Genomic DNA, 14,344 nt, shown 5'->3' with positions numbered 1-14,344 from the left:
GTTTATTTTTCTAATAGAAGTTATTTATTTTTTAGTTATGATGATAATTCTATCTTTTAAATTTTCTACTCTTGTTCCAATCAACCTATACTGTCCACAGTTTTATTCTCACATACTATATCAAATTTTAAATTAAATTATCTCCAAATGAAGCAGCGGGAAGCATCTGAAACACTTGATAGTTGTCTGCAAAATACTAATTGGCATTGGTTTCCAGAAAGACCAATGTGCATAATAGAGCTGAAAAGATCTGGAAACACATCATAATCATCTTGAGAAGAAACTGGAGAGAAATACAGGAGGGCAAAGATGAATGGAAGTTCCCAGTGTGAGGAAAGGGAGTTCAGTGCCAAGATATTTATATGTAGGGCATTTTGAACTAAAGGAGGAGGTAATGTTGGGTGTTTTAAAGAGTATTAAGGTGGATCAGTCCTCAGGACCTAATGGGATATACCCCAGGTTATTAAGAGAGAGACAAGTGAAGAGATTGCAGGAGCCTTGACCAATATCTTCGTGTTCTCTCTAACCACAGGCAGAGTCCCAGAGGATTGGTGAGCAGCTAATGTTGTTCCATCGTTCAAGAAGGGAATCAGAGATAATCCTGGAAGCTATGGAAGGAAAGGTACTGATGAGAATTCTTAGGGATAAGATTTATGAGTATTTGGGAAACCATGGCCTAATTAGGGAGAGATGATATGCTTTTGTATGGGGTGAGTTGTGTCTTACTAACCTGATTTGAGTTTTTTTGATGAGCTGATGAAGGTAGAGCTGTGGATGTTTACATGGATTTTAGAAAGGCGTTTGACAAAGTCTGTCATGGGAAGCTTATCCAGAAGATTATGATGCATGGGATCAATGATGATGGTTGAAAGGACTTATTCTAGCTGGAATTTTGGGGTTAGTTGTGTTCCACAGGGATCCGGACTGGGACTTCTGTTTGTGATGTATATGACCTGGATGAAAATGTTGATGGGTGGGTTAGAAAGTTTGCAGAAACAAAGATTAGTAGGGCTATGGATTGCGTAGATCAGTGGTCCCTGACCACCGGGCTGCAAAGCATGTGCTACCGGGCCACAAGGAAATGATATGATTTGTCAATATGAAACAATATGAGTCAGCTGCACCTTTCCTCATTCGCTATCATGCCCACTGTTGAACTTGAACGCACGCAAGGTCATTACACATGTGAAGTTATTACCCATGCGAGGTCACATCAGTTGCTTAAACACAGTGATACCCTTGTCCCAGAGATCACTGGTTGGCTTCGGGTAACCGGCCGCCTCACGCGGCTGGCGAAAAGTGCCGTTACTACAGGCCTGGAGGATGGACAGATGGGCGCCACCTCTAAACCTGTTTAGCACACTGAATGTTCGTGGGGAACCCGGTGCTAAAATATTAAAGTAGCAGAGCAGCTACCTCACTGCGATCTACTGAAAGTCATTCCTCGAGCCAAATTTTTGACGGCTGATAGATCCTACCTACCTACGGGGGGGGGGGGGGGGGGTGGGGGGGGGGGTGGGCAGCGTGCCCTGTTGCACTCCTCACTTGCTCAGACGCTCTTTCCGGACTGCGACCAGCGCGGCCCCGGCACGGGGACCTCCGGCCCTTACCTTGTCCTCTCACTGGTCTGTTGCAATGATTTTATATGTTCATACGAGGAAAATATGTACTGTGTGTTTAATATCCAAATGTTACTTAAAATGTTATGATGCTATTGACTTACAAGTGAGTTATAATTGACTTATCACAATTCATGTGAGGAAAATATGCGCTGTGTGTTTAATATTAAATTCATTAGATAAACACTTCTAGAAACAAAATTGAGTGTATTAGCCATTTATCAATGACTTATTGTTGACTTATCACCTATATCCCGGTCGATATTAGCACCTACACCACCCCACCCCCAGCCAGTCTGCAAGAGTATTGTTGATATTAAACCGGTCCACGGTGCAAAAAAGGTTGGTGACCCCTGGCGTAGATGACTGGCTAAATGGCAGAACTAGAAAATAAAATTGAAATGAAACTGAAGACCTCAGAGCAAGATTGCTGTACCAGATAGACATCAGGGACTGCTGTATACTCTGCTTTATGGACACATGGCTATCCACTGCCATTTCGGATGCAATGCTGGCTCCACCATTCTCTGCAAAGACAGGATAGCTGAGTCTTTTAAAGGCAGAGCAGGTGCAGTATGCTTGATGATTAACTTATCATAGTGCACAGATGTGGTGGTTCTGTCTCTATCCTGCTCACCCAGCCTACAACATCTATCAGTCAAAGATCCATTTTATGTGCTGAAGGAGTTTTCTGCCATCATCCTGGTACTGGTGTACGTTCCACTTCAGACCAACATCAGGCAGGCACCAGAGGAGCTGAGCAATGTAATGGACAGGCATGAAACTATGGGAGATTTCAACCAAGCCAGCTTGAAGGAGGTTCTGAACAACTATCACCAACATCTGTATCACCAGTGGAGTCAACACACTTGACCACTATCATACCACCATCAAGAATGTTTACTATGCCATCCCACAGCCACACTTTGGAAAGTCCAATCACCTGGCAGTACTTCTACTGATGCAAAGACAAAATACCACAGCACCAGTGGTGAGGGTCAAGAAGGGATGGCCAAGGGAGATGGAGGATCACTTACAGGACTGCTCTGAGTCAGTGGACAGGACTATATTCATGGATTCATCTTCGAGTCTGAATGAATACGCCACAGTTGTCATCCACTTCATCAAGACCTGTATGTGCGCTTTTGAGAACATACCAGACATATTCAAACCAAAAGGATGAACCAGGAGGTTTGTAATCTGCTGAGGGCTAGGTCTGTGGCATTCAACACCGGTATCCAAACTATACAAGAAATCAAGGTACAACCTCTGGAAGTCTAGTTTAAGGACAAAACACAATTCTGATTGAAGTTAGAGGTGGAATTGGATGTACACCAGCTCTGTCAGGGTTTGCAGGTCATTACTTCCCACAAAGCAAAACCTAACATCATGAATGGCAGTGATGTTTCACTCCCAAATGAGCTTAATGCCTTTTATTCATGCTTTGAACAGCAGAATAATACCACACCTGTGCTAAACCATGCAGCATCCGGTGACCCTGAGATCTCTGTCTTAGAGGCCAATGTCAGAACATCTTCCAAGAGGGTGGACCATTGCAAGGCGTCAGACTCCAATGGTGTACCTGGAAGGGAACTGAAAACCTGTGCCAACCAACTGGCGGGAGTGTACAAGGACATCTTCAATCTCCCACTGCTACAGTCAGAGCCTCCCACCTGTTTCAAAAGGGTGACAATCGTATCAGTGGCCAAGAAGAGCAGGGTGAGCTTCCTCAACAACGATCATCCAGTGGCACTCACATCTACTGTGATGAAGTGCTTTGAGAGGTTGACTGTGGATTACCTGGACTGTACTAACACCTATGTCAGACTGCAGTTTATTGACTACAGCTCAGCATTCAACACAATCACACCCTCAGTTCAAATTAACAAGCTCCAAAACCTGGGCCTCTGTACTTCCCTCGGCAACTCAATCCTTGACTTCGGCACTGAGAATCCACAGCCTGTGCAGTTCTGAAATAATATCTCCCCCTCGCTGACAATCAACACTGCTTAGCCATTCACTGCTCTACCCTCTCTACACCCACAATTGTGTGGCTAGGCACAGCTCAAACACCATCTATATATCTGCTGACGACCCAACTATTGTTGGTATAATTTCAGATGGTGACGAGGAGGTGTACAGGAGCGAGATTTACAGTATCATTGTGTGCATTCCAACAGCTTTGCACTCAAGGCCAGTAAGATCAAGGAATGGATTGTGGACTTCAGGAAGGGGAAGTCAAGAGATCAGTAGTGGAAAGGGTGAGCAGATTCAAGTCCTGGGTGCTGATATCTCCAAAGATCTATCCTAGGCCCAAAGTATTGATGCAATTACAAAGAAGGCATGACAGCAGCTATATTTCATTAGGAGTCCGAGAAGACTTGGCACGTCACCAAAGATACTCACAAATTTCTACAGATGTACCGTGCAGAGCATTTGAACGGGGTTGCGTCACTGTCTGGTATGAAGGGCAGAGGTGCACTGTACAGGATCAGAAAAAGCTGCAAAAGTTTTCAACTCTGCCAGCTCCATTATTACTTGGCACCAGCCTTTCCAGCATCCAGGACACCTTCAGGTGATGCCTCAGAAAGTCGGCACCCATCATTAAGGACCACCCAGGAGACGCCCTCTTCTCATTGCTACCATCTAGGAGGGGGTCCAGGAGCTTGAAAATACACTCTCAATGTTTCAGGAACAGCTTCTTCTCCTCTGCTTTCAGATTTCTGAATGAACAATTAACTCATGTGTACTACCTCACTATTTTTTTTGCTCTCATTTTGCATGTTATTTAAGTTAATTTTTGTAGATGTTTCTTATTGAAATGCATAGATCTTTATTATTATGTACTGCAATGCACTGTTTCTGCAAAGCAACAAATTTCAAGGCATTTAGGCCAGTAATATTAAACTTGATTCTTGATTCTGATTCTGAGATGGAATTTAATCCTGTCAGAAGTGAAGAGTTACATCTTGGCAGGTCAAATGAAAAGTGACAGAACACCGTAAAGGGAAAGAAAGTGTTGATAAGCAGAGGAATATTGGAGTCCAAGATCATTACTCCTCGAAAATGGTGGTTAAGAATGCATATGGTATGCTTGCCTTTATAGTCGAGGCATTGAGTTCGAAAGTAATATTGCAGCTTTATAAAATTCTAGTTAGCCTGCATCTGGAGTATCGCATAAAGTTCTGGCCACCCCATTACAGGAAGGATGTCAAAGCTTTGGAAAGGGTACAGAAGACACTTATCAGGATGTTGCCTGGATTAGAGAGCATATGCTATAATGAGAGGTTGGACAAATTTGGGTTGTTTTCTTTATTTTCAATGTGTAGGCATAAGGGACGAGTTTAGTTGGCCAGTTGATTATTAACTGTTCAACACAACATTGTGGGCCGAATGGCCTGTTCCTGTGCTGCTACTGCTCTACGTTTTATGAATGTATTGCACATGGGAAGCCTGATGAGTTTTCCTCTCTGCTATGAATGATTCTATTTTTTGTTTAAGCAAATACTGTATCTCCAAACAAATTTTCCTGCAACTGTTGTACTTGGCAATCATGCTCAGTCTTTGATCCGTGACATACCACTGGTCAGCCCATTGAAGTTCTGCACTCCCTCCCTCTTGGCAAAAACCTCAAGTGGTTTAGTCCCACATTGATAAAAGAAGGAAATTAATGACTTAAAAAGAAATTTCCAGGCACAGGGTCAGATCTTTCTGAAAGTTTACTCCCAGATGTTAGACTTCAAAGATAATCTTTGCATCCTCTATTACTGTATAATGTTTGTCAGAGGATGTCCCTGTAAAAATACCCAGGGTTAAAAGTTTCCATTCTCTTTTCACCTCCCGCATGCTTTCCTTTCCTAAGTTTTTCAGCATTCCTCCTTTCCTGCGGGCATTCACTTCTATTAGGATATGAGATACTCTGTTACCTTGGCTCAGTATGCTTTATTCAATCGTTAGCAAGATTAGCTGTTATTTAGTTGTGTCAGAAGGGATTTATTTGCCTTGGAAGGTAAAAACCAACTAGATTTACTAGATTTGTTCCTGGGTTAGTAGGATTGCTGGATGAGGTAACCGAGATTGGCTCACGCCCACTGAAGAGATAATGAGGTAATATCATTGGGATAAGATAAAGAAGGATTGGAAGGAAAGAAGTTGGAGAGTCTGGAATGAAAAGGGCAGGAGGAGGGGTTGACTACATGGGACTAAGAAGAAGCTCCTTCGCTCGGGTGGTAATGGAATCTTCAGAGAGTGTAAAGCAGAGTGAGACTGAGGGACTTGTGGACAAGGGGATCAGTTAAGGCCAGGTCAGATGAGGTCTTCCTTGGAGAGATGCTTGAACAAGAACTTGTCTCACTTCCAGTAAAGGTGGGACTACTGAAGAATGGGACGTTTGATGGATGGTTGTCTCAAACTCAAGTTGGAAGTCGCTTATTGTGTCAGTACAAGTAATTTACCAAGGTGATGGCTCCCTAGTTGCAGGAGTAGCTGCTTTGGTAACATGGAAATCCACTTAGTGACCCACTAAGTCTGATCCTGTGATTGATGGTGGTACATGAAGCTCTGTCATTGAACAACATACCTGCTCTCCCCAAACCAAAATAATGTTCATTACCTTGTTCTCCTCTTTTAACAAACGTCCTGTATTACTCATCTTATCCTCAGTCTCAAATTAAATTCATTAATTTAAAAAAAACAAAGCATTAGGGTAGAGGGGAAGGGGGGGAAAGGGGAGGAGGGAGGGGGAAGAGGGGGGAAGGGGGAGGGGGAAAGATGGGGGTAAGAAGGGAAATCTATTTGAAGCTTTAGGAAGTAGGATGGAGAAAGTAGGGGTCTTGTGTATGGAAAGGGTGCCTGTGATCATGGTTATCCAGGAGATACAAATGCTTTTGTACCCTCTAAGACGGGTGTTCTCAACCTTTTTCATGCCACAGATCCCTACCATTAACTGAGGGCTCTATAGATCCCATGCTGTGAAACCCCGCTGATCATAGTGAAACCACAAGATGAATGTGAACAGTAGAGACAAGCCCCTCATAGACTCAAGTGTGTTACAGACAGTAATTACAGTATTTTAATTTGAAGCTGTTAATAGTGTTTCTGCAGTCTTGAGTGCTGTATGTAGGTTTTGGTTATGATATTATAGTCACTGAAAAAACTTTATATATGAAAGAAGAACTGTACAGAGGAAGTTATGCAGCTAATACAGTTGCAGCAACCCAGGTTTGATTCTCACCTCCCATGTTATTCAGGTGGACCTTGCACATTCTCCTGGTTACTGTGTAGATTTCCTTGGAAAACACTTTTTCTGCTATAAATTGCTCCTCATGTTGGTGGATTGCTAGAATCTGAGGAGGACACAGAGGGAATAATGTTAGCGTACATGGGTGATAGTGTTGGCCCAGGGGGTTGAAGTCTCTGTCTCAATGCTGGATAACTCTGTGATTCTGAAAGAACTGCAAAATGTTCAGCACAGCAGTTGCAGAAATCTGAACGAACTATAAGCGCTGGAAGTACGTAACAGGTGAGGCAGCACCAAATGAAGAAGGGAACCCAGAGAATGTTACAATGGATGCCCTTACATCATAAACACCCAATTTTGACACAAAGAAAAGCTGGTCATCTGAATGTTGAATGCAGTATTGAGTATCAAGGTCATACTGAAGATGAAATCCTTGCCTCGAATGAAAATTGTGCTCTGTTGGATCAGTGTAGAACGTTAGAGTTGGGGATGGGATGGGATGGAGTGTTGGGGATGGGATGGGATGGAGTGTTGGGGATGGGATGGGATGGAGTGTTGGGGATGGGATGGGATGGAGCGTTGGGGATGGGATGGGATGGAGCGTTGGGGATGGGATGGGATGGGATGGAGAGTAGGGAAGGGGATGGAGAGTTGGGGATGCAAATGGAAACACTTTCCCATCTATTCAGCATTCCAAAGGCATGGTTTCCTCTGCCCCATCTTTTAGCTCCATTAACAGCAACCCTCCCCCCTTCTCACTGTAGGAGATGCAGTACCTGCCCTTTCACTTGCCTCTTCCTCCATCAGCCCACTGACCCAGATGAAGCAGCAATTTCCTTACCCTTTTTATAATTTTGTATATTGCGTTCTGTGCTCCTGACATGTTCTTTTCTGCATGGGAGGAATGAAAAGCAGTTTGTAGAACAAACTGTTCAGTTTACAAGTGTCCTTGAACTTACGGTTATCAGTCACTTTAACTCTCCATCCCACTTGGACCACTCTGTCTTTGAAGTTCTACACCAAGCCCAATGTAAGTTCATCTTGGTGGAGTGTAGCCCTTGGACAACGTTGGTGCAAGGACATAACACTGCACAGCATTAAATTAGGTTTTCTTTCTCCAGAGATGCTGCCTACTTTTTCTACTGTCCTCGTCATCCTCCTGTATTTAACCCTAATTGTAGGAGGAGACAATGATGCCTAACAGCAACTGCTTTGCTTGCATCTTTGGAAACAGCTCTATTTCCATCTTTAATATCTCTGTTTTTCCCTTTCAGGGTTCCTTTGAAGACCCTGACCTGGAGTTACACGCTGACTTCGTTTTTCTGGGACTCACTCTTGGGGTTTCATGATTGGCGTTATTTGATATGCCAAGGATGTGGCCTAAGAAATTAGCTGGCCTTTAGAGTTTTGGGATCTCGTGGTTCTGGAGAAGGGCAGATGGAAAGTCGGTGTCTCTGCTGTAATCCGGTGTGTCGTGGGAGATGGAAGATCGAAAGCCCTGAGTTGGCTGCTGGTTGTGTGCCCAGAGACCCGAGCTCTTTGGGCACAGAGCTTGGATAAAGTGATGCAACGGACTTTTAACATCGTAAACCAGCGAGTTGTTTGTTATGTCTCTCGTCTTGCTGTGAAACAGAGACATCCCTTTCTCCCTTATTAGGGAGAGAGTGAGTCTGCGGTATGTTGAATACCAGGTGAATGAGCAGCCTTTGGGGCACTGCAAGTCTGTGTCTTTGCTGCACGCTTGAGTGCTCAGTGGCGGGTGCCGATACTTGCTTTTTTTATTGCTGGTGGGGGAGGAGGTGCTTGCTGCTGCTTATACGGGGAAGGGGGAGCTGGGGGGGACTTTGGGGTTCTAACATTTAACTGTCATTCATTCTTTGGAAGCACTGTTTTTGTGAACGGTTGCGAAGAGAAAGTATTCCAGGATGTATATTGTATACATTTCTCTGACGTTAAATGTACCTTTGAAACCTAGCTAACAAGCATTCATTTCCCTCTCTCAGATGCTGCTGTTGTCATCTGACCAAGTTTAGGTTGTTTTTTATTACAGGTATATCCTTTGTCCTTTTTAATGTACCCCTCCCCGCAAGTAAAACCAGGCTTGTTTCTCTCTTTTTCAGTGCCTAAAATCTCTTCCCAGATGCTGCCTGGCATTCCGGTTCCCTCAGCATATTCCATTTTTATTTCAGATTTCAGGCATCTGCATTCATAGATGGGATCACAGAAAAATATTGTAAGGAAAGAGGACCTTCAGCCCATTGAGTTCATGCCACCCAGTAATTCCACTTTTAGTAGATCCTCGTTCTCAGCTTTTCCAATTTCAGCTTTTCAACATTTGTTACTGACTGCAGACAATATAATCTTTATCCAATCACTCATCAAACCTCAAGACATCTTGTGGGAATTCATTTCAACTGTGGAAGGATGGGAGGGGAGTGCTATCATTTGCCATTGCCTCCTTGCATTGAATATTTCAAAACTTAACCTTCATCACTTACCTTAATTCTGCTTTGTTCCACATCTCACCCTTGATGGAACGCAATAGTTTTCAGACTGATTGAGTTCATTACAGTTGAAAAGAAAATTGTACTGGAGTGTGTGTCTGTAACACTCTGGAGGCTCACAGTTGTTGAGGGGGGAGGGCAATGGAATACCTGCAGTGCAGGAAAGACAATGATTGTTAACATGTTTTCCAACTTGAAAGTGTAGAAGTATTCTCCAATCCTGTACAGTACTTACTATTGTATATTTTTATGAGATATAAAATTTACCAATGAGAAGAAGCAAATACATTAAAATAGGACAGACCCGCTCCAAAAGCAGCCAGTGAGTGAGTGGGCCAGTGAAGGAGTGGAGATTTGAGGCTTTGACTCGAGAGATTCTGGCAGTTTTGGCAGTTGGGCTGTGCAATCGAGTCAATCAAGATTTGAATAGCTCAGCAGAGAGCTGTTGATTAGACAATCAAGATATGAATAGCTCAGACTCAGCAGAAAGCAGCTGATTTGGCAATCAAGGTTAGGTGACCAAACAGTTTGAAAAGCTCAAACAAATAAATAAAGGGTTACCTCAAGCGGAGCGGCCTGTGGAAAGTGGCCAGTGAAGGAGTGGAGATTTGAGGCTTTGACTTCAGAGCTTCGACGAGAAGAGGCGGAGGACGAGCTTCACTCCAAGTGAGGTAAGGCCGGGTAAGTTCCTTTCAAAGGAGAAAGTTTCAAAAGTTGAGGCAAGTATTGGGTAGGTCATGGCAGCTGAGATCGGCCCCGTGGTTTGTTCATCCTGCAGCATGTGAGAAATCAGGGATACTTCCAGTGTCCCCGATGACTATGTGTGCAGGAAGTGTGTCCAACTGCAGCTTCTGGCAGACTGTATTGAGCATCTGAAGCTGCGATTGGATTCATAGTGGAGCATCCGCGATGCTGAGAAAGTCGTGAATAGCACGTTCAGTGAGTTGGCCACACCGCAGGTAAAGGCTAAACCGGCAGAAAGGGAAGGGGTGGCCACTAGACAGTGTAGCAGTAGGCAGGTAGTGCAGGAGTCCCCTGGGGTCATCTTCCTCCTAAACAGGTATACTGTTTTGGATACTGTTGGGGGAAGATGTCTCATCAGGGGAAGGCAGCAGCAGCCGAGTTCATTGCACCATGGGTGGCTCTACAGCACAGGAGGGAAGGAAAAGGAGTGGGAGAGCTATAGTGATAGGGGATTCGATTGTAAGGGGAATAGATAGGCGTTCCTGCGGCCGCAAACCAGACTCCAGGATGGTATGTTGCCTCCCTGGTGCAAGGGTCAAGGATGTCTCTGAGTGGCTGCAGGACATTCTGGAATGGGAGGGTGAACAGCCAGTGGTCGTGGTGCACATAGGTACCAATGATATAGGTAAAAAACGGGATGAGGTCCTACAAGGTGAATTTAGGGAGTTAGGAGACAAACTAAAAAGTAGGACCACAAAGGTAATAATCTCTGGATTACTACCAGTGCCATGTGCTAGTCAGAGTAGAAATAGGAGGATATTTCAGATGAATACGTAGCTTGAAAAATGGTGCAAGAGGGAGGGATTCAAATTTCTGGGGCATTGGAACCAGTTCTGGGGGAGGTGGGACCGGTATAAACAGGATGGTCTGCACCTGGGCTGGGCTGGACTGGAACCAATGTCCTAGGGGGAGCATTTGCTACTGCTGTTCAGGAGGCTTTAAACTAATGTGGCAGGGAGATGGGAACAAGTGCAGAGAGACAGAGGGGTGTAAAATGAGGGTAGAAGCAAAAAATAGTAAGGTGAAAAGTAAAAGTGGCAGGCAGGCAAATCCAGGGCAAAAAGCAAAAAGAGCCACTTTTCAACATAATTATATAAGGGCAAAGAGTGTTGTAAAAACAAGCCTGAAGGCTTTGTGTGTCAATGTGAGGAGCATTCATAACAAGGTGGATGAATTGAATGTGCAGATAGTTATTAATGAATATGATATAGTTGGGATCACAGAGACATGGCTCCAGGGTGACCAAGGATGGGAGCTCAACATCCAGGGATATTCAATATTCAGGAGGGATAGACAGGAAAGAAAAGGAGGTGGGGTAGCATTGCTGGTTAGAGAGGAAATTAACGCAATAGAAAGGAAGGACATTATCCTGGAGGATGTGGAATCGATATGGGTAGAGCTGCATAACACTAAGGGGCAGAAAATGCTGGTGGGAGTTGTGTACAGGCCACCTAACTGTAGTAGTGAGGTTGGGGATGGCATTAAACAGGAAATTAGAAATGCATGCAATAATGGAATATAATGGGTGACTTCAATCTACATATAGATTGGGTGAACCAAATTGGTAAGGGTGCTGAGGAAGAGGATTTCTTGGAATGTATGCGGGATGGTTTTCTGAACCAACATGTCGAGGAACAAACTAGAGAGCAGGCCATTCTAGATTGGGTATTGAGCAATGAGGAAGGGTTAGTTAGCAATCTTGTCATGTGAGGCCCCTTAGGTAAGAGTGACCATAATATGGTGGAATTCTTCATTAAGATGGAGAGTGACATAGTTAATTCAGAAACAAAGGTTCTGAACTTAAAGAAGGGTATCATTGAAGGTATGAGACGTGAATTAGCTAAGTTAGACTGGCAAATGATACTTAAAAGGTTGACAGTGGACATGCAATGGCAAGCATTTAAAGATCGCATGGATGAACTACAACAATTGTTCAACCCAGTTTGGCAAAAGAATAAAGCAGGGAAGGTAGTGCACCCGTGGCTGACAAGGGAAATTAGGGATAGTATCAAGTCCAAAGCAGAAACATATAAATTAGCAAAAAAAAGCGGCACACCTGAGGACTGGGAGAAATTCAGAGACCAGCAGAGGAGGACAAAGGGCTTAATTAGGAAAGGGAAAAAATATTATGAGAGAAAGCTGGCGGGGAACATAAAAACTGACTGTTAAAGCTTTTATAGATATGTGAAAAGAAAAAGATTGGTCAAGACAAATGTAGGTCCCTTACAGTTAGAAACAGGTGAATTGACCTTAGGGAACAAAGACATGGCAGACCAATTGAATAACTACTTTGGTTTTGTCTTCACTAAGGAGGACATAAATAATCTTCTGGAAATAGTAAGGGACCGAGGGTCTAGTGAGATGGAGGAACTGAGGGAAATACATGTTAGTAGTGAAGTGGTGTTAGGTAAATTGAAGGGATTAAAGGCAGATAAGTCCCCAGGGCCAGATGGTCTGCATCGCAGAGTGCTTAAGGAAGTAGCCCAAGAAATAGTGGATGCATTAGTAATAATTTTTCAAAACTCCTTAGATTCTGGATGAGTTCCTGAGGATTGGAGGGTGGCTAATCTAACCCCACTTTTTAAAAAAGGAGGGAGAGAGAAACCGAGGAATTATAGACCGGTTAGTCTGACATCAGTGGTGGGGAAAATGCTAGAGTCGGTTATCAAAAATGTGATAACAGCACATTTGGAAAGAGGTGAAATCATCAAAGTCAGCATGGATTTGTGAAAGGAAAATCATGTCTGATGAATCTTATAGAATTTTTTGAAGATGTAACTAGCAGAGTGGATAGGGGAGAGCTAGTGGATGTGGTATATTTAGATTTTCAAAAGGCTTTTGACAAGGTCCCACACAGGAGATTAGTGTGCAAATTTAAAGCACACGGTATTGGGGGTATGGTATTGATGTGGATAGAGAATTGGTTGGCAGACAGGAAGCAAAGAGTGGGAGTAAACGGGACCTTTTCAGAATGGCAGGCAGTGACTAGTGGGGTACCGCAAGGCTCAGTGCTGAGACCCCAGTTGTTTACAATATATATTAATGATTTAGACGAGGGAATTAAATGCAGCATCTCCAGGTTTGCGGATGACACAAAGCTGGGCAGCAGTTTTAGCTGTGAGGAGGATGCTAAGAGGATGCAGGGTGACTTGGATAGGTTAGGAGAGTGGGCAAATTCATGGCAGATGCAATTTAATGTGGATAAATGTGAGGTTATCCACTTTGGTTGCAAGAACAGGAAAACAGGTTATTATCTGAACGGTGGCCGATTAGGAAAAGTGGAGATGCAACAAGACCTGGGTGTCATTGTACACCAGTCGTTGAAGGTGGGCATGCAGGTACAGCAGGCGGTGAAAAAGGCAAATGGTATGTTGGCATTCAAAGCAGAAGGATTTGAGTACAGGAGCAGGGAGGTTCTACTGCAGTGTACAAGGCCTTGGTGAGACCACACCTAGAATATTGTGTGCAGTTTTGGTCCCCTAATCTGAGGAAAGACATTCTTGCCATAGAGGGAGTACAGAGAAGGTTCACCAGACTGATTCCTGGGATGGCAGGACTTTCATATGAAGAAAGACTGGATCGTCTAGGCTTATACTCACTGGAATTTAGAAGATTGAGGGGGGATCTTATTGAAACGAGTAAAATTCTAAAGGGATTGGACAGGCTAGATGCAGGAAGATTGTTTCCGATGTTGGGGAAGTCCAGAACAAGGGGTCACAGTTTAAGGATAAAGGGGAAGCCTTTTGGGACCGAGATGAAGAAAAACTTCTTCACACAGAGAGTGGTGAATCTGTGGAATTCTCTGCCACAGGAAACAGTTGAAGCCGGTTCATTGGCTATATTTAAGAGGAAGTTAGATATGGCCCTTGTGGCTAAAGGGATCGGGGGTATGGAGAGAAAGCAGGTACAGGGTTCTGAGTTGGATGATCAGTCATGATCATACTGAATGGTGGTGCAGGCTCGACTGGCCAAATGGCCTACTCCTGCACCTATTTTCTATGTTTCCAGACTGATTTTAAAGTATCATTCTTTCTTTTCCAATATTTTATTAGTTTCTACATAGAAACTAATGTAGAAACTTTAAACGGAAGGATGTTTTTCCTCCTACGCATGCTTAATGGTTATGCGACGTTATGTTACATTTAGATTTAGAGAAGATTCGTTGTTCAATTTCTGAATCTCGTCAAGACTTTCAAACATTGTGGGGATCTTTTCTGAATTATTTTCAAAACCTTCAA

At 43.7% G+C, this 14,344-nt stretch overlaps 1 long non-coding RNA gene across 1 annotated transcript; it reads right to left on the bottom strand.

Moving 5' to 3' along the window:
• Window positions 1-6,851: 6,851 nt before the first annotated feature.
• Window positions 6,852-10,771, bottom strand: LOC132381931 (uncharacterized). The gene is made up of 3 exons (XR_009508140.1): window positions 9,924-10,771; window positions 9,357-9,512; window positions 6,852-6,964 (listed from the first exon to the last, which is right to left on the bottom strand). It is a non-coding gene; the product is annotated as an uncharacterized LOC132381931 (long non-coding RNA).
• Window positions 10,772-14,344: the final 3,573 nt, after the last annotated feature.

Source organism: Hypanus sabinus, chromosome 27, assembly GCF_030144855.1.
Source record: "Hypanus sabinus isolate sHypSab1 chromosome 27, sHypSab1.hap1, whole genome shotgun sequence".
In the NCBI taxonomy this organism is placed as follows: domain Eukaryota; kingdom Metazoa; phylum Chordata; class Chondrichthyes; order Myliobatiformes; family Dasyatidae; genus Hypanus; species Hypanus sabinus.
The sequence above is the reverse complement of the archived record's forward strand: the minus strand, read 5'-3'. Positions and strand labels throughout refer to the sequence as shown.